Source organism: Cupressus sempervirens, chromosome 4, assembly GCF_028749045.1.
Source record: "Cupressus sempervirens isolate cs-2001-9-10 chromosome 4, ASM2874904v1, whole genome shotgun sequence".
NCBI lineage: Eukaryota > Viridiplantae > Streptophyta > Pinopsida > Cupressales > Cupressaceae > Cupressus > Cupressus sempervirens.
This window is the reverse complement of record NC_143121.1, coordinates 710427415-710451711: the sequence shown is the minus strand read 5'-3', so window position 1 is coordinate 710451711 and position 24297 is coordinate 710427415.

The window sequence follows — 24297 nt, the reverse complement described above, 5'->3', positions numbered from 1 at the left end:
ACTTTGTAGAATAAAAACTTTGCTAAGAGATATAACAAGTTTACTAGAACATGTCTCTATAAAGTCTATCTCAAAACAGTCTTTACCAAAACTTGCATAGCTTCTTCCAGACTTAATATCTTGTGCTTTCATGTTTAGCTACATATACTAGACACTTACTAGTGTCTTCTTTTAACCTTGCTACTTAATGCACTCCATGATCTATCTGTACCAACTTGATCTTTCAATTGTTCTTCTATCAAATACCATAGAAACATTCTATAATGACATTAATGACAAACATAGTCATGAATGTAACATATCACCATGATAACATATCTACAATACTCCCCCATCATCAACATTCATGCTTCCAACATAAAGCTCCTTAAATCCACATTAAGGCTCAAGATAAATCTCTCATGTCTCTTGTAACTCAAAGTGTCAACTGCCATATGCTCCTTTCCCTAAATATACTTCACCTCAAAATCATACTCACACAAAAACTCCATTCAATTCATCTACCTAAAATTTATATTGGGTTGCATATATATAAATTATAAAGTGTGGTGATGGTTGTGAAGCTAAAAAATTTTCCCTGACAAGAAATGGCTCCATCTCGTTAAGGCATGAACAAATGCTACTAACTCTAGATTATAGGTGGGATAGTTCACCTCATCATCCTTTAACTTGTGAGACTCATACACAATAACACATATTTCTTACATAAGGACTTGTGTAATCCCTTCTAGGGAAGCATCATTGCATACCATAAAATCACCTATCAAATCAGGTACTACTAGAATAGATGCACTAGTAAAATGCTCCTTGAGATTTTGGTTGGCCTCTTCACACTTCATCAAAATAAACACCTTCGCCTTTCTTTAAAGAGATGTAATACAATATGCAACTCGGGAAAAGTTTTGAACAAATTTATGATAGTATTTGGCCAAACCCATGAAACTACAAATCTTAGATACATTAGTGGGTGCAATCCATTCCACTATAGCTTGGATCTTTATAGGATCTACTTCAATACCATCTCTTGAAATAATGCCTCCCAAATATTGTACCTCAAACTAAACTAAGTCACACTTTATTGAATTGGCATACAGTTGATTATATCTAGGACATTGAAGGACTAACCATAGATGTTCCTCATGTTATTCCAAAGATATTGAGTATATCAATATGTTGTCCAAGAACACAAGTAAAAAATGGTCAAGGTAAGAACATAATACTCCATTCATCAAGCACATGAATACTAATGGAGCATTTTTAAACCAAATGGAGCTACTGCAAACTCATAGTGGTCATATCTATATATACTAATATGTTAACAAGAAACACTAATCTATTAAGAGAACAAAGTATTAACTAACAAGACTAACATAACCTTTAAGTGAGACAAAGAGGAAACAAACTCAAATGAGAATGTGAGCCATTGAGAGGCTCTCTCAATGAGATTGTTCCCTTGATTTGGGGATGAGTCTAATTTGGATATGGATTTAAGATGTATGTTCAAGATACTCAAACTATCCTTCAAATGGAGATGGAACATGGCAAATTGGTAGCTTTGTGAGCTCTCAATTTGGCATCATAAGGGTATGGTTAAGGGCTTTGTTTCTCAAACTAACATTATAACTTTAGCTTCAAGGTTGTGATGAAATGGCTTGGGATGGGATTCAATTTATAGGCTAAGGGCTTGAGAGTTTGAGGGCTAAGATGCAAGGATGGGGAAAATATAATGGAGGGCTCAAATTGCATAAGAGGAAAGCACATGGATTGTGCTTCCTTATAGCCAATCAGGGAGTGACACATGTCACAGCTGAGAGGATGGAGGAAAGGGCAAGGATGAGTCAACAAAGGAGGCTCAAGGGATAATATCTTTATAAAGAGCCTTCATAAATGGCTTGTAAGAGCAATGAATGGGCTTGTAAGAGTCTTTATGGCCTTGTAAGAGCATTCATGGTTGGGTGGTTGGGATATTTTGGAGGGAGTTGAGATTGTTGACTTTTCTTGGCTTAGGAAAGTCTTAAGCTTGCTTAGGGAATGTGACAAGGTTAGGGGGGGGATTAGAGGTGATTTAGGATTAGACTAAGCTTGTTAGAGATATGCAAGTGGATGGCATTCAATGAGGGTGGGTGAGTTAGTAGCTAAGCTTGGTTAGTATGGGTGGATGGGGTGGATTAGGCTAAAAAGGGGGTTTAGGGATAAGCTTAGGGTTAGGATAAATAAAGTTTATTTATCTCATAGGTTTGGTTTGAGGAGATATTTATTAAAACATTTTTAATAAATATGAGAATTAATATTTAACCTTAGTTAAATATTTTGAGTTGGGATTAGGGGTAGAAAATGATGGGATTAGCCTTTAATCAAAATTTAAAAAAGATTAGAAGATTTTGGAAGAGGTTAGTGGTCTTAAGGAAATTGGCCAAGTTTTGGGCAAAAAATAAATTAAATATTTATTTTGGGATTTTTGGTCAATTTATTAATTAAATAATTAATAAATAAGGAAATAATGTTTAAATAAGATTTAAACATTTTTTTGGGAGGGATTCCTTAATTAAATATTTTTAATTAAGACAAGGGGATTTAATGGCATAAAAATAAATTAATTAATTAATTAATAAATGATGATGTCATCAGGGACTTTTTCAAAAAATAAAAATACTTTATTTTCTAAGGGATTTTAGGTGTCTACATTTTGCCCCTCTTTGATGTGATGCTGCAAGTGGCATGGCATCAAATATAAGAAAATAAGATGCCCAAGGCTAGAGCAAAAGAGGAGAGAATGGACTATGAGATGCCCCCTCAAGAAGGCGATGGGGAGAGAAAGCAAGGCTTGATGGCTTCTTGAAAAAAAAATCAAGAATTTGGCATGAGCAAGGAGACTTAGATTGGCAAAGAGAAGGGGTTGAATTAGCTCAAACTCTCACTATAGGAGAATGATAAAGGGAGGTCAGAGGTACAAGAGGAAGCAAGCTTAAGACTTTAGGGAAGGTGGAGGATGAAGGAGCAGAGCGCTATAAAAATGAATCCAAGATAGGGAGAAGGATGATGGGATGATAAAGCTGATACAATAGGATTTCAAAGAGTCAGATTGGTGGAAGATGGGTTTTGGAGATCCCTAGGACTAGGATTGTGGAGCTCGAAAGATGAGGCTTGGTGGATTGATTGGATTGGTGGATCCCTAAGACTAGGATTGTGGATCCCTAAAGCTAAAAGTGGAGATTGATTCAAAGAGATACTGATGCATAAGCTGGGATAGGAGAGACAGATGCCGGATATGGATGGGGGATAATGGAGATGAAGGGAATCCATTGAAGCTTTTTGAGCAGGGGGATACTTCAAAGAGAAGTATCATGATGTAGTTGAGCACTAGATTTGCTATAGGACTGTTGGTTAATTACCAAGGTTACCAAGAACATCAAGACCGTGTCACCAACCACCCAGAGGACTGACGAACTGACTCAAAAAAAACACACAAGGATTGCCCCAGCATCACACATGAATCCGAGAGGAAGCAGTGTGGAACCAACACTAGGTAACCCACAAGCAAAAAAGAAAAACAAAAAAAAAGACCTAATCAAGACCTTATGCTCAAATTGCCCCATTCGCAGTATACCATGATATGGAAAATCGTGACAACCTTGAAGAGGGAACAAAAGGATTGCTTAGAAAAGATATTTTAAGACCCAAAAGGGAAGATTCCAAATCAAAAGAAAGTGAAAATCCAAAAGAGAACCATTTTCCAACGAGATGGGTAGGACGAGGTACTAACAGACCAAGATCAGACATGAGGAAAGCTATATCCTACAAGGATCTATCAAAGAGCACCTAAGCTGATGGATCTGGATGAGTGATACATCTGGCAAGCTAAACTAAGAAGGATAACTCTTTGGTGACAAGAGCTCTAGCTAAAGGATGCATTGGAATAGCTAACCAAGGGTTGTACGATGTGTGCAAGATGCTGATCAAGGAGGAACTGACATGAAAGTTGGATAGATACAATGGTACTAAGCTAAAGAGGATGTACAAGCTGACAGACCAAGATATGTTACAAATGTACAATGTTGTTCATGTTTTGGTTTTTGTGAGATGGAAATGTTTGTGAAGGATGGGATTTCTACAATAGTTGATAGGCAGATAGGTAGATGGTTTATGGGAAGCTTAAGTGAAAATGGAGTTCTTTGTGTGCATGTGATAGGATACAAACTAGGATACAAGCTTTGGTATATAATACAAGCTAGAATATGGTACAAGATTTGGACAAGATTTGGATATACAAGCTATGATACAAGGGATGATACAAGATTTAGAAGTTGGGGTACAAGATTTACAAGGTGAGGTACAAGATTTACAAGCTGTACAAGAGGTATTTACAAGCTTTATCAGATTTTGGATATTTGGTTGGAACACCAAGGGAACAAGTAGGTGTTTTATGGGATGGTGGGTGAATAGATGAGGGATATGATAGTGATAGATAATGGATTAGTCTTAGTACACAAGGTGCTTGAATTACCAAGTTTTCACCAAGGTACCTATGCAAGGTGCTTGAATTACCAAGTTTTCACCATTGGACGCTTATTTCTCTTTACTATTTTTTTTTATATTTTTCAAAAGCTAGGTATACCAAGGATCTTCAAGCATAGAGCTTCTTGAGATGAATGATGTTAGTAGGATCATTCAAGAGTTCTCCTTCTGGTGTAGATAGTTGATAGGCTCTAGAGCCAAAGGAGGTCGTGACAACATAAGGACCAAGTTCAAACTTGCCTTTCTTTTCTCGATCTGCTTGGACTTTCATGTTTTCTTTGAGGACCATGTCGATCGGCTGAAAGTGTTGTGGAAGCACCTTCTTGTTGAAATTTCTTTTGAGACAAGCTTGATAGACTATGAGATGATCATAGGCTTGTTTTCGCTTCTTGTCTAAGAGATCTAGTTGGGTGAGTTGAGCTACTCTATATTCTTCATCTGATATTTGCCCCTGTAAAGATATGTGCAAGGAGGGAAGTTCAACCTCTATGGGTAGTACCACTTTGGCACCATAGACTAAGGATTATGGAGTTGTGCCTGTGGATGTATGAAAGGAGGTTTGATAGGCCCATAGGGCTAGATTTATTTGTAGGTGCCAATCACGACCAAAATCATTGACAACTTTCTTTAGGATTTTGAGGAGGGTTTTGTTAGTTGCTTCTGCCTAGCCGTTACCTTGTGGGAAATATGGGCTAGAAAAATGACGATGGATGTGAAGGGAAGTACATAATTCTTCCATGTTGAGATTTTCAAAGTTACCTTTGTGGTCAGCAAAGATGGTGGATGGGATGCAGAAGTGGCAAACAATGTGGTACAAGATGAACTTGGAGACCTAAACTCCTGTAGCTAAGACTAGGGGGACGGCTTCCACCCATTTAGTTAAATAGTCTATAGCTATTATTATCCATTTATGTCCATCAAATGAGAGAGGTGTGATATTTCCAACTAGATCAAGGCCCCAACAAGTGAAAGGCCAAGGTGGTGCAATAGGCTGTAGATCCTGTGCTGGAGCATGCACAAGATTTGTGTGCTGCTAACATGGGAGACATTTTCTGCTAAAGTCATAGGAGTCTTCTTTGATGGTAGCCCAATAGTAGCCTACTCTAAGGATTTTTCACACTAGGACAATACCAATCATGTGGACACCACAAAGTCTAGAATGTACTTCTTGCAATGCCATTGCAACCTCATTTTCATCTAAACATCGAGAGAGAGTATCGTGATAACCCTGACGATATAGGGTATTGGCTATGATAACATAGCGAGATGATTTTTGGATGAGGCTCTAGCATTGGGTACGTGTGAGGTGAGGGGATATGATACCATCATTAAGGTAAGCATGAATCTCATGGTACCAAGGGGATTAAGAACCAACCAAGATACAAAAATGGTTTGAGTCGTCATTCGCATAGGTAGGTGTGAGGAGCTGCTCAACTAAAAACTCATACTATGTAGCTGCTTGGGGAATTTCCAAGAGTGAGTCGATAGTAGCCATAGCATCTGCTAGTTTGTTCTGCATTCGAGGCACTTGTGTAAATTGAAGCTTTGTAAAATGCTGGGTTAGCTGATCAACTAGCTCTTTGTGGGGTAATAGCTTTTCATCTTTGGTTTGATATTCATTGAGGACTTGCTTGATGATGAGTTGAGAATCGCCAAAGATTTGTAACTCAAAAATGTTCCATTCTATGGCTATCTTTAATCCTGCTATGAGAGCCCCATATTCAACTATATTGTTGGTGCTAGAGAATTGTAGCTTAAAAGATTTTGGAATGTAATCTCCTTGAGGTGTGACCAAAAAAATTCCTCCCCCTAATCCATGAGATGTGTATGAGCCATCAAAATAAAGTTTCCATGGGGGTTGTTCTTCAATTAGATAGATATGTTCATCTAGAAATTTTGTGATCAAAGGATATGCATCTATTAAAGGTGCATCAGCTAGGTGATCTGCTATAGCTTTCCCTTTGATTGCCTTTTTGTCCACATACTGGATGTCAAATTTGCTAAGGAGCATAACCCATTTGGCTAAACGGCCTGTAAGTGCTATTTTGGAGAGCATATACTTGAGAGGGTCAATCTTGGAGACTAGTTGGATGGTATGACTTAACATGTTGTGGCGAAGCTATTGAGTTGAGAAAACAACTGCCAAACAAGCTTTTTCCATAGGAGTATAATTGAGTTCATAACCAACTAGGGTTCTATTGATGTAGTAGATGGCTCTTTCTATGTCGTAGTCATCGAGCTGTGCTAGAAGTGCCCCTAGAGTAGTAGGTGTTGTTGATATGTACAAGATCAAGGGATGACTAGGAACTGGTGGAACCAAGATAGGGGGATTAGCGAGATACTGCTTGAGCTAATTGAAGCTGTGTTGACATAAAGGATCCCACTTGAAGTTTTCATCCTTCTTTAGTAAATGTGAAAATGGTGTACACTTATCTGCAAGCTAGGAGATGAAGCGTCAAACAGATTGAAGCCTTCCCTGAAGAGAGTGAAGCTATCACAGTGTTTGGGGAGGAGGCATGTCTAAGATGGCCTTGACCTTCTTGGGGTCAATCTCTATACCTCATTTAGAAACTATAAAGCCTAGAAGCTTGCCAGATGTGCTTGGGATTCAGCATGAGATGATATTTGGTGAACCTATCAAAGAATTTCTCCAAGTCAGCAAGATGGTCCATGAAGGTGTGAGATTTAACCAAGATATCATCCACATAATCCTCCAAAATGCTATGGATGAGATCATGAAAAATGGCTGTCATAGCTCTTTGATAGGTAGCCCCAACATTCTTTAGCCCAAAAGGCATCATGTTGTAACAAAAGGTTCTCCAAGGGGTAGTGAATGCTATCTTATGCTAATCTTGTTCTGCAATCTTGATTTGATTATACCCAAAAAATCCATCCATGAGGGATAGAATTTCATGTCCAGCAATAAGGTCTACAATCATATCTATGTTGGGTAAGGGAAAATCATCTTTTAAACAAGCTTTTTTAAGATCTCTGAAATTAGTGCAGATTCTGATGTCACCGGAAGGTTTAGTGATGGGGACCATGTTGGAGATCCACTCTGAGTAGTCGATAGGTTGGATAACCTTAGTAGCTAACATTATTTCTAATTCAGCTTTGACCAGCAATGGCACCTTGGGGTGCATTTTTCTAAGCTTTTTTTTGACAAGCTTGATCTTTGGATCGACTGCAAGATGATGAACTACAAGGTTTGGATCAAGTCCTGGCATGTCCTGATATGACCATGCAAATTGGCCAATGTTCTCTCTTAAGACCTCAAAGAGGAGGTCAACTTGGTCTTGTGATAGGGATGTAGCAATGTGAACAAGTCTAGGGATCTCTAAATAATCGATGTCGACTTCTCTAGTATCCTTAATTAGAATAGAAGACACCTTTGGTCAATTATCTTGAGGAGGCAATGCTAAATCCTCATGTTCTACTTGTGACTTTGGATTTTCTTGCTAAGGGGTTCTCTTCACTGCCTTAGCTAGTCTCAAATTCACCTTAGCTCTAGTTTTGGGTGTATCGGAACTAGGTTGGGGATTTTCTCCAAAACACCCCTTGGGATCTAGCTTATAGATATAGGGAAAATCTAACTTTGTTTTCTTGTGAGGTGTTTTAGCTCCCATAGATCTCAGAAGTGCTTCCTCTGATGTGAACTCATCAATGTGTATGACGCTTGGTTGGTCCCAATCTATGAGTTGTGGATAGGCGAGTGGTAGGTCAATGAAATGGATGGATAGTTCTTGGAGAACAGAGTCTTTGAAGAAGATTTGGTCTGGGATATCGTCGTAGGCTCTTTTTTCAACTTCCTCAGGAATGTCTTTGATTTCGACAAGGTTGCGGTGAATGTTCAAAAAAGTGTGACCGTCTATATTGGTGCCCCTAGTTGTGGGTATGCCAAAGCCAAGACCTGACTTTGATTCCCACTTGTGTGCGTCAATGGGGCACTGCATGCCTCTTTCTTCTGGTCCTAGACCACCATCTTGATAGTTCCATTTTTCAATGATGAGCTTATGTTCTTGGGGATACTTCTGGCTGAAGTGATCAAGGCGTGCTTGATTTCTTGGAGGTGCATCCTTATGTAACCAATTGTTGATATTTGGAGTGAGCTCCTCATGAAGAGGAATTTTCAAGGATACAAAGGTTGTTGGGCCAAACTATTTGTATTGAGGAGGTGGAATCTCCTTAGCTTTGTGATATGTCGATTGTCCATGGGTGTGTGGATCAAGTGGGAGTGCCCCGACAACAAATGTATCTAACAAACTATACTCTCCACAGCCTTTGTTATTGATCTTCACGGTAGATAGGGTGCAGGCGAGGATGGTTTCTAGGTTATTACAAGTGTGGGATGAACTGGCGATGGCTGTGCTGATATCAATTCTAGGGTAATGGTTTTTATATGAGGCTTCAACTGCATTGCAATAAAAAAAGGGTTCTAGATCAGCATGGATGGTTACCTCAGTGCCCTGATGCAGAAATTTGACACACTGATGGTAAGTGGATGAAATGGCTTTCATGGCATGAATCCATGGGTGATCAAGGAGGATGTTAAATGGTAGGTTTAGATCAATAACATGGAAAAGTGTTTCTTGGATGACTGGCCCAACCTTGATTGGCAGCAAAATAGTTCCTTCTATGGTTCTTTCCAAATTGTCATAAGCTTTGATGGTGATAACATCACTGATGATATCTGCCTCAGTATACCCAGCTTGTTTTATGAATTTTAGGGTGCAAATATTTAAGGCTGACCCATTATCTATCATTACTCTTTTTATAAAAAAATTGGATACCATGATGGCTATCCAAAGCGGAAGGGTGTGATCTGGCTCGACCATGGGTATGTCAGTGGGTTTGAAAGATAAGGCACATGAGGATGAAAGGTGTCCAACAAGATTACTAAAATTAGTAGCATTGATATTTGAAGGGACATGAGATTCTATGAGAGCATTGTCAAGGATGTTCTTGTATACAGGACTAGTGTAGAGAAGTTCTAAAATGGAGATATGGGCTGGCATGTTCCCGAGGTGTTCCAAGATATTGTACTAGCTTTTTGATGGAGCTGATGGTGCTAGTGACACTAGTGGACTTGTGATGTTAAATCACTCTCTTCTAGTGGTGACTGCACACTCATTGTTTGGGCCTTGGATATTGATAACATTGATAGAAGGCTCTTTGTTAGATATACAATTGATGAGGCTACCATAGTCTATGTAGGTTGAAGTGTGGTCATTATTCTTCCCATGTTGTTGGTTTGGCTGGTGGTTGTTGGTGTTGTTGTTGTTGGTTTGGATAGGTGCTTTTCCAAGATTTTGGTTGTTGTGAGGAGGAAAAGCATTTTGATAGATCTGTAAGCCTACATTAGGAGAGGTTTGGGCACCAACGGTGATTTCTTTCTGATCAATGAGGTCCTGCACATAATCTTTCAGTTTCATGCATCTAAGGGTTGTGTGACCTTTTACCCTATGAAATTTGTAGTACTCATTATCTTTGTACCATGTAGCTTTGGATTGGCTTGGGTTGATTTGCTAGGTAGGAGGAAATTTGATGAGGTTTTCCTTGACTAATTTCTCAAAAATGACATCCAATGGCTCACCAAGGGGCGTATAGTTTCTAGGTGCAGGTTGGAATCTAGGCTTTTGCCCTACAACTACATTGATGGCATTAGCTTGATTGCTAGACCCTTGAAAGTTGGGTCTTGGATTGTGGCTTTGATAGCTTTGGTGATTCTGCTATTGGTAGTTGATAGCTTGTTGATTGTTTGGTTGATATGGTGGGTTGGACTAGTTTTGAGAAGGACCAACAATATTCACATGTCTGGTGTCAATGATGCCATCTGTTGCAACGTGCTTTTTTTTGTTCCAATACCTAGACTTGTCATTGGAATGTGATTGATTTTGGTTGGCCTCCTTATAAATATTGACTGAACCATCTTTAATGAGTCCTTGCTCAAGGATCATTCCTTTCTCTTTGATATCTTTGTAGGTTTGCAAATAGTTCATGGTCATGTGGTGAGCCAAGCTAGGATGGGCATTATCAATAAACATTTTCACCAAATGGCACTCTGGCAAGGTGCAAGATATGCGGGTGGTAAGGGTTTGCCATCTTTGTAGATATTTGGGAAGGCTTTCTCCACCTTTTTGCTTAGTGTGGACAAGATCAACTACTGATAGCTCTATTTCAACAAGATGGGCATATTGGGCTACAAATGCCTCAGATAATTCAACAAAGTTTTTAATTGTGCCATATGGGATTCTATAAAACCATTCAAGAGCTGGTCTGGCCAAGCTTTTGGGAAAGAGACACAAGAGGAAGACATCATCGTATGCCACTTCTTGGTAGTGCATGTAAAATTCTTTGATATGTGTGACAGGGTCTCTTTTTCCTCGAAATTTGTCAAATTTGGGTGTCTCAAAATGCTTGGGAAATGGTGTCATGGTAATGGCTCTGTCAAATGGGTAAGGACACACATTCTCAAACTTGAATTTTTTTGGATCATTTCCCTCCTGGATGTTCTTCAAAGCTGTCTTCATGGCTTCCCATTCTGAATTAATGGGTGATGGCTAGGGTGCCCCCAATGTAGGAGTGCCCTGAGGTAGGTATGTGCTAGATGGGGCAATGGAATATGGATGGCTTTGAGGTATGGGCTGGTAGGGATTGTACATGGCTTGGGCAACTAAATGGTGGATGATGGGTTGCTGCGATGGAGGAGGCACATATTGCTACATGTGTTGCAAGGCTTGCTGCTGATACTAGATTTGAGGTTGGGATTGAGGAACATAAGCTAGCTGTGGGATAAATGGATTGCTTTGTGGAGGTAAGGTATAAGATGGTTGTGAAGCTTGGGGAAATGATTGGGGAGCTTGTGGAACTTGACTTTGGATTTGAGGAGTTTGACCAATATATCTGGGTTGTGCCCCCATTTGGAAAGGTATCTGCATGGAAAAAGAGGCCAAGTAATTGGTGGTTGGTGGTGGTAGATTTCCTCCTAGAAGTGGCATAGAAAAATAGTTGGTACTAGGAGGTAATGGATTAGTTGGTGGTGGAGGTGGTGGGAATTGAAAGCTTGGAAATGGAATTGATGGGGTTTGATAGCTTGGTGGCTAGATTTGAAAGCTTGGTAGAGTGGTGGTAGGAGCTTGGGTCACTTGAGAGCTTGGTAGAACATTGGTAGTAGCTGGTGGGGTTTGATAGCTTTGTCGAGTGAGGGTAGTAGCTTGTGGATTTGTGGCTGATGGCACTGAGCTCCAAGGACCTATTGGAAATGATGTAATTGTGTTCTAAGCTAAGGTAAGCAAGCTGGGGGTGATGAAAGGTTGATTACTTGACCCCATGGGTGGCATCCCAGTTGTATATTGTTGAGGTTGGCCAAAGATACTAGCACTAATTTGGGAGATGGGTGTATTTGGAAGGCTGGGTTGGAGAGCAGTAGCAGCAATAGTGAAGGGAGTGAATGATGAGGTGTTTTGGGTGAAGGGGGTTTGGGATGGAGTGGTATGGACCAATGGTGGAGTGGTGCTGGATTGGCTTGCAGAAGGGAGATTTCAACTTGAGTGGAGGTTGGTATGTTTGGGTCTATTGGATCATAAGGGCTGGTTTGAGGCTCTTCTTTTGGCTCATATTGAGGATAATTTGAATCATAAGAGCCTATTGGGAGTGGTAGTTTCCCAAACAACGGGTGAGATGGTTTTGATAAGGGAGGAGGTCTTCCAAAGTTGAAGACTCTGATGTTGTCCCTTTGAAAGTTAGCCATGATTGTTTCTTTGTTTTTGTCTATAATGGCATTCACCAATACTGCATTTCCTGGTTGGTTCATGAAAGCTTCAATGTTAGTAGGTGATGGTATAGTGTTCTCTAGGTTGAAGGATGGTTGACTGCTCAAGGGGAGCGAAACTGTTTGATCCAAATGATAGGGCTCCATTGTTTCCTTCTTCTTCTTGCCTAAGCGAGTGACGGGTGGCATGAAAATGCAAAATGTTTCCTAGGGATGAGATGCAACAATGCTGATGAATGCAAAAGGGGAAGGCTTTTCTATGCAAATGACTTCCTAGGTTCAGGCAAAGCTATATGACAAAACCTAAGGAGGATTGGGTTGGGGATTCTAGCTTCAAAGATATGTTGCCAAAGCATGAAATGTCTACTTTCCTATGTGCAAGCTTGGTGGTGATTGTGTCAACTTAAGGATAGACTGATGATCCTTTAAGAAGAACATGAGATTGACCACTTGTGGATCCCAACCTTTAGCTCAAGGTGATGAGGGATAACAACTGACAAAGCTAGATTACCTTAGACAAAGCTTTGTCAAAGGGATAACCTTGGTGAGATTGGTGGATTTTGAAGATGTTAGGAATGGAAAACTTTTGGAAAGGTGACAACAATTTTGAAGGCTTGGATGTGAAGTTTTTGGATTGCTGGCTAGATGGTTTGGTTCTAAATGAAATGGATGAGCTAAAATTCTTAAGGGGAGGACTAAAGATGGCTAGCTTACCTACAAGGATGACTCTAAAGTGGAGCTTATGCAAGAAGATGTGGAGAAACAATGGGGTCTAATCATAGAAATCATGCCTAGTTGGTAATGCATAAGTAGGGTTAACTCTTGGATGTTGGTTAAGTTAGGTAGTGCGATCTAACTAGGCATATTGAAGGGCTTCATCGGTAGCTTTGTCATCTAATTTGTGGAGTTTGGCAATTTTAGGGCTTGGTGTTATTTCCTTTCTCTTGGCTAGAAGTTCTTGGTGTGCCTGAGATGGCTTGAGTTTGACTTTGTGAAACTTCTATTTGGGTTTGGGTTGTTCTGACATAAATTCTTGAATCTACTTGGCTTTGAGAGATCTCGATTGTTTTTCTTCAACTTGTTCAACTTCTGAAATAGGTAGTGACTACACTAAGTGTGCCCTAAGCTAGGATTGACCAAGTTTGGCAAACATTCATTCAACAAGTAAAAAATCAAGCAATAGATAGAAACAACCAGATAGAAATTTTTGATTCTCAGAATGTGATACTTGTGCCAAGAAGTGTGTATGTTTTACAAATGTTTCGATCAGTCACTTTAAACACATTAACACCCTAGATGGTTGTCTGCAAGGCTAACAGTTGGTTTAGCTAGGGAGTCCTTGATATACCCAAGGTGTGTGAGGCCCAAATTCGTAGATGAAACCAAAAAGATGTCACACAGCCGAGAGGAGAGGTAACCCACTTCTCCTCTTTCACTTCTCAAAGGTATAAAGTTCCTTGAGGCTTAGCCTGAGTGTCAAAATCTTGATTCCAAGAGAGGTGTCTTTGGATTCACCTCCTGATTTTTATACTCTGTCAAAATGCTGGAGTTGAGGTCGTCCAAGGGGTGATAAAATCCCCAAGCAGGTCTCCTAAAAAGAAAAACAAGGTTTTGGATCCTAATCTTATGCACCCAAGATGGCCTCAAAAGATGACAAGGGGAGAGAAGACTTGGATGACCTTGGACTAAAAAACATGCTTGTTCTTTTACCAACTGACTCTTATGTGTGTTGATCTAGACTTTGCAAGCACTCATGTTTAAGAGACAATGTTCAATTCCAACTTGAATCATTTAACAAAAGTAAAATCGATCGAAGAATGAATACATCAAGAAGATTTAGGGTCAACAAATGTAAACTCGCGCACTTGGAGGCCCTTCACATCAAGTATTGATTATTTTTTTTTAAGGCATTCAAGAGTTGGTGTGATTTTATTTTAAGCCCAAAACAAAGATGTGTGAAACTCGATTGTCAAGCACGCGCCCAGAGGCCCTCCACGTCAAGAGTTGTCCAATTTTAATGCCCAAATGAAGTGTTAGCGAGACTAACTTTCATTCAAGAGATTTTCTAACTTACAAAAACCACTAAAAACTCAAGTGAGTAGAGTTTTATTTGCATGGAGCACTTAACACCTTCTTAGGTAGACCCATCCCCATAGATGGCACTGAGATTGCAACCAATGGTTAAATTGATGGGTGATTAAAGATGGTGAGTCCAACTACAAACTCACTCAAAGCATCTTTAATAGTTTTTATAACTTAAATTTTTTTTTAAATGTGGAATTAGGTTCTTTTTATGCCCAAAAATTGAAGTGTGAGATATTGCAATGGTTAATTGAACTTTTGCATTCAAGATTGTGTTTGAGCAACATTCATTCAAAGAAAAATGTGTTTAAGCATGCAAGTTCATTTTAGCAACATGCATTCAAAGACAAGTGTTTAAACATTCAAGTTCATTTTTCAAGAGCACTAAACCATGTAAGGAGAACCTGCAAGAAACATGGTTAGTGGTTTCGTAGATGCTCCAACCTGCAAAGCTACAAAAGCCAATTTGATTAGTAGCCCAAAAATCTCAAAAATTTCAAGCTTAACTATGAGGAAAATAAAATCAACTTTTTTTGTTCTTTTTCCTAGGCGTAAAAATGCTTTAAAAAACCCTCTACTCTATGGAACCACCAAAAGTTAAAATTTGGTTTATACTCTTTTTTCTTTTTTTTAAAAACTAAAAAGTGTAGGAACAGAGATGTTAAAATAGAAATGCAAAAATAATAAGCAGAGATGATAGTTCATCAGGTAGAGATGCCAAACTACAGAGACACTGATCTGCAGAGAAGACAGAGACAACAGCTCAGTTTGGTGGTGCAAAAAATAGGAAACCAGGTGGAGATGCTAAATTGCGGAGATGACAGTTCAGTTTGGCGGTGGCGTAGATGATAGAATATTAAAGGTGACAACAGAGATGATAGAGTATTTGGTGGAGATGACAGTTTGTAGGCGTAGATGCCAATTTGTGGAGACGACAGTTTACCAAGCACAGACGACAGTTCACCAAGCGCAAATGCTAATCTACAGAGATGTTGATCTGCAAAGATGACACTGCACGAATAGAACTGAAATGCATGGATTTTTTCAAAAAAAATTTGATTTTTTTTATTATTTTCAAATTTTTAGAGGGTATGTCTTCTTCCTAAGTGCATCCTTTAACCTGCAAAAATAAATAAAACACCGTACAACCCGCTTCAAACAACAAGCATTAGAGGGTTAGTTTATAAGAACAAAACATAGAGTGAAATGGATGAATGAATGACCCATAGTGGGGTCCCACCAGGCGTGCCAAAATGTATATACTAATATGTTAGCAAGAAACACTAATATATTAAGAGAACAAAACATTAAATAACAAGACTAATATAACTTTTAAGAGAGACAAAGAGGAAACAAACTCAAATGAGAATGTGAGCCATTGAGAGGCTCTCTCAATGAGATTGTTCTCTTGATTTGGGGATGAGTCTAATTTGGATATGGATTTAAGATTTATGCTCAAGATACTCAAACTATGCTTCAAATGGAGATGGAAAATGGCAAAATAGTAGCTTTGTGAGCTCTCAATTTGGCATCATAAGGGTATGGTTAAGGGCTTTGTTTCTCGAACTAACATTATAACTTTAGCTTCAAGGTTGTGATGAAATGGCTTTGGAGGGGATTCAATTTATAAGCTAAGGGCTTGAGAGTTTGAGAGCTGAGATGCAAGGATGGGGAAAAGCTCATGGAGGGCTCAAATTGTATGAGAGGAGAGCACATGGATTGTGCTTCGTTACAGCCAATCAGAGAGTGACACATGTCACAGGGTGAGAGGATGGAGAAAAGGGCAAGGATGAGTCAACAAAGGAGGCTCAAGGGATAATATCTTCATAAAGACCCTTCATAAATGGCTTGTAAGAGCAATGAATGGGCTTTTACGAGTCTTTATGGCCTTGTAAGAGCATTCATGGTTGGGTGGTTGGAATATTTTGGAGGGAGTTGAGATTGTTGACTTTGCTTGGCTTAGAAAAGTCTTAAGCTTGCTTAGAGAATGTGAAAAGGTTAGGGGGGGATTAGAGGTGAGTTAGGATTAGACTAAGATTGTTAGAGATATGCAAGTGGATGGCATTCAATGAGGGTGGGTGAGTTAGTAGCTAAGCTTGGTTAGTATAGGTGGATGGGGTGGATTAGGCTAAAAAGGGGGTTTAGGGATAGGCTTAGGGTTAGGATAAATAAAGTTTATTTATCTCATAGGTTTGGTTTGAGAAGATATTTATTAAAACATTTTTAATAAATATGAGAATTAATATTTAACCTTAGTTAAATATTTTGAGTTGGGATTAGGGGTAGAAAATGATGGGATTAGCCTTTAATAAAAATTAAAGAAGGATTAGAAGATTTTGGAAGAGGTTAGTGGTCTTAAGGAAATTGGCCAAGTTTTGGGCAAAAAATAAATTAAATATTTATTTTGAGATTTTTGGTCAATTTATTAATTAAATAATTAATAAATAAAGAAATAATGTTTAAATAAGATTTAAACATTTTTTTGGGAGGGATTCCTTAATTAGATATTTTTAATTAAGACAAGGAGATTTAATGGCATAAAAATAAATTAAATAATTAAATAATTAATTAATTAATAAATGATGATGTCATCAGGGACTTTTTCAGAAAATAAAAAATTCTTTATTTTCTAAGGGATTTTAGGTGTCTACAATATTGAGTGAAGAATGTTGTCTTATGTATGTCAATGACATAAAGGCATAGCTAATGGTACCCTAACTTAAGATAAATCTTAGAGATCACTTTGGCTCCCTTGATCTAATCAAATAAGTTATCAATCTTTAGTAAAGGATACTCATGCTTAATCATCACCTTATTTAATTTTATGTTCTCAATGCATAAGTGTAACAATCCATCCTTTTTCACAAATATTATAGGTACTCTTCATGGAGAAACACACAATCTAATACAACCTTTGGATAAAAGGTCCACTATTTTTATTCTCCTCACTCAAATCTTGAGTGATCATCTACTATGGAGCTCTAGATATGGGCTCCACTCCTAGAATAAGATATATGCAAAAACCAATGTCCCTCTATGGTGGCATGCCTAGGATTTCATTAGAAAATATATCAATAATATCTTCCATTATAGGATGATCTAGGGCATTCCCTTTAGGGTCTTCCTCCTCAAGTTCACTCATAGTAATAATGAACACTTGACAACCCTTTCTAATGCTCCACTTAAGCTGCATTATAGAAATCATACAAAGGGATATAGGTCTCTATATGCCTACAATATCTAAATCCTTACCCTCATCATCCTTATAGTGAATAACCTTCTTCCTATAGTTAATGCTAGCTCCATGTAAGCCTAGCTAATCTATGCCCAAAACTATGTCATATGAAGAAAGGGGAATAACTTGAAGGTCTACTATAATAATGAATCCTCCTAGGTCTATTTCATATTGCTACACTAGAGAGGTTGAGGCTACCCTAGCTACTAAGGCTAGATCTACTTGCCAACCTATGTCTTGCTTAACTTCTTCAATCTCACACTTGGCTGCTATAGAAGGTGATATGAAAGAGTTTGTAGCACCATAATCAAATAGAATAAGAAGAGATATACCTCTTATCACTCATGTAGTCTCAACCACAATGCCCTAGTTATCCTCCTAGAGGTGATATACCAATGCAAAAACTCTATGTGGTCTCCTAACATCTCCCATTATAGGCTTAGATGTTGTGGGCCTCTATCTAGAATATTGAGAAGTATGTCATGGGAAGTTGGCTACAATATGCCTAAACTATCCACAAAAGAAACACCTTGCACCTCTATTGGCTACATGTGGACTGGACTATTTTTGGCTACCCCTATTGGACAAAGAGTGGGTTCTCTAGGAAGGTTGATTGTACTAATTGTTCCTATTGCACTGAAAGTTGCAACAATTATGAGAATTGGAACCACTGTGATCTCTCTAAGCTAGAGGGAAAGATCCCCTCTATTATTATTGTTGTTGCTATTGACCTTGGTTAACCCTAGAGAAAGAAGGTTCCCTATTATTGTCTACTCTCTAGTTTTGTGTGCCCCTAGACCTTGATGGTACATGTCCAATAGCATAATTATCCATGGTAAAAAAGATGCCACATGGTAAATAAGATGACACAAGGTAAATAGGATGCCACATGGCATAATTAGAATGCATACTCATCCTCTACACATATTGTAGGGTATGAAATGCTAAAATAATATATATCATGGTAAGATACAACTTCCCATACGATCTCAAATACCCAAAGTAAAAAATACTAGACTATGACCACAAAACATAATCATGAGATTAGAAGAATAGAACAACTACACAAGGTACATCCAACATCAGCGTCTAACTTTTAGATCTCAATTGTACAAAAATCACTACCACCCAACCTCATGAAACTTAAATAGTCTACTCCTATTATGTTGAGGAGATAGTCTCAAATATCAAATGGATAACTATCCAAAAATCATAAAAAGAATGTAGGTAAAGGAATCCTAATGGATTTCTACCTCAAAGCTACCAAGTACACAAGTGAATATCCAATCCTAGAGTCAAACCATAACAAATAGGAAAAATAATATGCATAATGAAGGGTGTCATCACATGAGACAACTCTAACGTTATTCTAGTAGTCCCTTTAGACTTGGGCTGCCTAGTGACTCTATGTGGCATCAATATCATTTCTCATAGATATGGAATATTAACAAGGCAACATCACAACCAAGCATCCTCTCTGCTCTCATCCTAGCATGTAGTAGCTAAGCATTCAAGGCCCAAGTGAGGTAACATACCAACTCTTTTAATTTATTTTAACCCCATTAATGAAATTTTTTTCACTTATTAAGAAAAATTACAATGAGTTACCCTAGAAGCCTCTTTAGAGCTCTAGCCCCTATTGCAATCCACTTCCCAACATACATATAGATAACCTACCCTAAGCTCATAAAAGCACATCTCACAATGTCACAATAATCACATGAGTCCTATATGAGTGACTAAAAATCACCAATAGATCAATGCAGATAAAAAACTTCAAAGGTTACATCAAGAAAATCACAACACATGACCTTTACATAGAAGAACTAGACATCTTTATAGAAACACATATACAATCATTCCTGACACAAGTCAACTAAAATATTTAAATATTAAATAAAATTCATACTTAATAATATATTAAATTTAAATAAAGTGATAATAAATAATAATAATAATTTAAAAATAATCTAATTTAATAATAAACTAAATTTAAATGATACCCACTAAAAATAGAACTAAATTGTGAAATGCAAATTTTCTATGAATGATCTACAAAGAGATGTTGTTTGGGTTGTACCATGTCCAATTCCCCTTTCACTATGATCCCCCATACATTTATCTAAGGAAGGATAGGCAAAACTGGGGCCAATGGCACATCCAACTCTTCGAACCACCCTGCAAGAGTTAACACAACAAAAGAAAACACAAAGAATAACAACCAAAGGAGGAAGAAGAGTAAAATACTTTCATTGATTTTTCAAATATTCATCATACATGCCTAGCTATAAGGCCTTCTAGGTTATAGCCAAATAAAAATACATTCAAATCCAAGATCCAGTAGCAAATTCACATGTTCCAATTCTGCTCTCAAATCATCTCTTAAAATTCTTAACTTCCAACTATCCTAGCTCTAAGCCTAAACACTCTATTTATATGAGAAAAAATGGCTTATAGATAATTTTAGAACATGGAGAAGCCATAATTTATCTCTCATTAAATATTAAATGAAAATAAACCTAACATTAAATATACAAGTCGGCCCACAACAACAATTAAGTGTCTAAAAATTAACGTCTGAGCAAAATCATGATATCTCCTAGCTCTAATTGAGTTAGAACTCACACTTTGAACTATGGGTATCTTTATAAATCCTCTACAACCCTTTAATTGCACAAAGCCTAATTTATCAAGGAAAAGTGCATATCCACTCCAAAGTCAAGCATAGAAAATTGTCATATAGAATTACAAGAAATTGATACTTTGGAAGAATTTCCATATTTCCTAACTTGTAGGGAGTTAGAACTTGTGACTTGGATCATAGATATTAATCTAGGCCCTATTCAATCCCTGAATTTCACATCCATTAATTAATTATTTAAAATTAGTTGAATGGTTTGCAATAGATACCTAGAAACCAAAAAATGCAGTTTCAGCAGTAAGATAAAAATTGAAAACATGCAAAAATAGTAGTGCAACCCAGGATGCTCCTATATCAAAAAACCAAGTTTGAAAGAAATATTCTCCTAAATAATTAATATGTCACAACCTAAGTTTAATCCAACTCAAATTTAGAAATTCATGAAGTATCTTCCATAGGTCTCTTTTTCCACTTCACTAGATATTCATAATAATCTTTTTCTCTTGTTCTCTTACCAATTCTCTAATCCAATATCTATTCAACTTCTTCAATTTTATTCTTAGGATAGTCCTATAATATAGAAACTTCATCATTTGACTCATGATACTTGTATAAATCAGCAACATTGAATATAGGAGATATATCCATGTCATCAGGTAGCTCAACTTCATAAGCATTTTCCCTGTCAAACTTCTTCAAGATCTTACAAGGTCAAAACTTCATCTTCATCTTTCTATATGTTCCAAATGTAAATATTCCTTTCTTCAAATGAACTATCACCTCATCACCAACTTGAAAATCATGATGTCTTCTAAACTAATCAGCATTCTCCTTATACTTATGATTACTTTGTTCTATCCTTAACTTCAATCCCTTATGTAAAGACTCCATAAAATAAGAAAAATCTTCCCCTATAGCACTTCTCTTTTCTTTACCAGAAATAATGCTCAAATATGATACTCCTCTATGCTTCATTCTAGTAACAATCTCAAAAGTTGTCTTCCCTGTACTCCTATTCACAAAATTATTATATGAAAATTCAGCTTGTGCCAATACCATCTCACAATTACTTGGCTTATTCCCAACTAAACATCTCAAAAAGTTACCCAATCTTCTCTTCAAAATATTTTTCTTTCCATCTATCTATGGATGGAATGTAGAACTAAACTTCAACTCAATACCCATCTTCTTCCAAAAAGTCTTCCAAAAATAACCAACAAACTTACTATCTCTATTAGAAATAATACTTCTTGGTAATCCATGCAATCTCAAAATCTCTTTATAGAAAATTTTAAGAACATTATTAGAATTTTATGTCTTCTTACATGGTATGAAATAAGCTATCTTAAAAAATATATCCACCCCAACAAATATAGAATCATACCCCTTCACTATCTTAGGCAATCCAAGAACAAAATATATACTAATGTCACTCTAAGGCTTCTTAGGAAGAGTAATAAGTGTATACAAACTAGCATTTTTACTCACTCCTTTTTCAACTTGAAAAACTCCACAAATCTTTACAAATTTTTGAACATTCTTATACATTTGTGGCCAATTCAATGTCTTATCAATTCCAAAATGTCCAGCCAATCCACCACTATGCTTTTCCTTAATCTGATACAACCTCATAGAACTCCTAGGAATACATAATTAAATACCTTTGAACACATACCTTCTTGAATGGAATACTCATCATACTTACATGATTTGTTAGATTTGATGCTCTGCACTCTCTCCACACCTTAGAAAAATCAGGATCAGCATTATACAACTCTTTCATTTCATCAAAACCAAGAACTTCAACCTTTATTTTAGTTAGCAAAGAACATCTTCTACTCAATGCATCAACAACTTTATTAGTAACTTCACTGTTGTGCTTAATGATAAATGTTAAATTCTACAAACACTCAACTCACTTCATATGTATCTAATTCAATTTATGTTGACTTCCCAGGTATTGTAAAGCTTTATGATCAGTATACAACACAAACTTCTTCAGAATCAAATAATGTCTCCACTTCTTCAATGCTTCAACAATAGCATAAAACTCTTGATCATACATAGAATACTTTCTTTTAGTGTCATTCAAATTTTCACCAAATAAAGCAATGGTTTTACCTTCTTGACTTAATATAGCTCTGATTGCATTACCACTTGCATCACATTCAACTTGAAATATTTTATTGAAATTAGGCAAAACCAATACAGGTAATTCAACAACCTTTTGTTTCAAAGTCTCAAAACTCTTATTAGCTCCATGTGTCCACTTAAATTCCTTTTTATCTCCTCATTTTCTTAGTCATAGCATTACAAATAGAACTAAAATTCTTTATAAACTTTCTATAAAAACTAGCCAAACCATGAAATGATCTTACCTCACCCACATTCTTAGGTGTAGGCCACTCCAAAATTGTTTTAACCTTCTCAAGATCCATCTTCAATCCATTAGCTAAAATCACAAATCCCAAATACACAATATCCTTTTGCATAAAAGAACACTTTTTTAGATTAATCAACAACTTTTCCTTTTTCAACCTATGTAATAATTGTCTAATATGCTCAATATGTTCTTCCTTAGTCTTACAAAATATCGGGATGTCATCCAAATAAATAATCACAAACTTACCCAAGAATCTTTTTAGAACTTCATTCATCAACCTCATGAAAGTACTAGGTGCATTGGTCAAATCAAAGTGCATAACCAACCAATCATACAAATCATCTTTTGTCTTGAAAATAGTCCTCCATTCGTCACCTTCTCTAATTTTGATCTGATGATAGCCACTCTTCAAATCAATCTTGGTAAAATACATTGCTCCACTCAAACAATCCATTATGTCATCCATCCTTGACATAGGAAACCTATTTTTTATGGTGATCTTGTTAATAGCTCTAGAATCAATGCACATTCTCCATTCTCCATTCTTTTTAGGTGCTAATACAATAGGTACAAAACATGGACTCAAACTTTCTTTGATCAAACCTTTTTGCAATAACTCATGCACTTGGTTGTCAAGTTCTTCATTCTCTATAGGTGTCAATTTATATGGTGCTTTGTTTGTCAAACTAGCTCTAGGAATCAGATCCATACAATTACTTATGCTTCTTGTTGAAGGTAAACCATCAAGAATATCATCAGCAACAATATCTTTATACTCATTTAGTAATTCTATAATTTTTCATGTCACACTATCATTACCAACTTTTGTTGCTTGGTCATTACTACCAACACTTGGTCCTCTAGGAACTATAGCAAAATAAACTTGATTCTTCTTTACTTCCTTTTCAAATTGATTTCTATTAACCATGCAAAATTTATTGTAGTACAACTAACCTCATATGAACTTTCAATCAAAGACAACACTATTTGTTTCTTCTCACTTACCCAAAGAGTATATTGATTTCAATCTTCCATCATGTACAACATATCTATCATATTGCTAAGATCTACCCAACAAATTATGACAACAATCTATGGGCATAATATCACACAAAACTTCATCAAAGTAATGTCCAATTTTGAACTTCACAATACATTGCTCACTTACCAATACCTTATTCTCATCTTTGATCTATGAAACATGATAAGGTTTGGGATGTTTTAGCCTCTACAACTGCAACTTTGTAACCAACTCCTCTAATTCCAAATTTGTAGAACTTCCACTATCAATGATCACCTTGTAGCATTTTCCATTCATCTAACATCTGGTCTTGAAAAGACTTCTTCTAAGGATAGGTTCCTCATCACTTCCCTTATTACATGAGGTTCATTTTACCATAAAATTTTCTCCAACCTTAGGTCCACTTGGTGAACTCTCAATGTCTTCTTGAATCACAAAATTTCTATTATTCTTCCCACTTTCAGAAGATCTACATTCAAAATATATATGTCCTTCTTTACGACATCTAAAATAATTACCACAAAAACCACCTCTAGAATAAGAATTACCTCTTCCTTGGTAAGATCTAGTACCTCCTCAATATGAACTACCACCTTTCCACTCAGTCTTGTCTTTGTTGTCATTCTTACATTTAGATTTGCCTTTACCT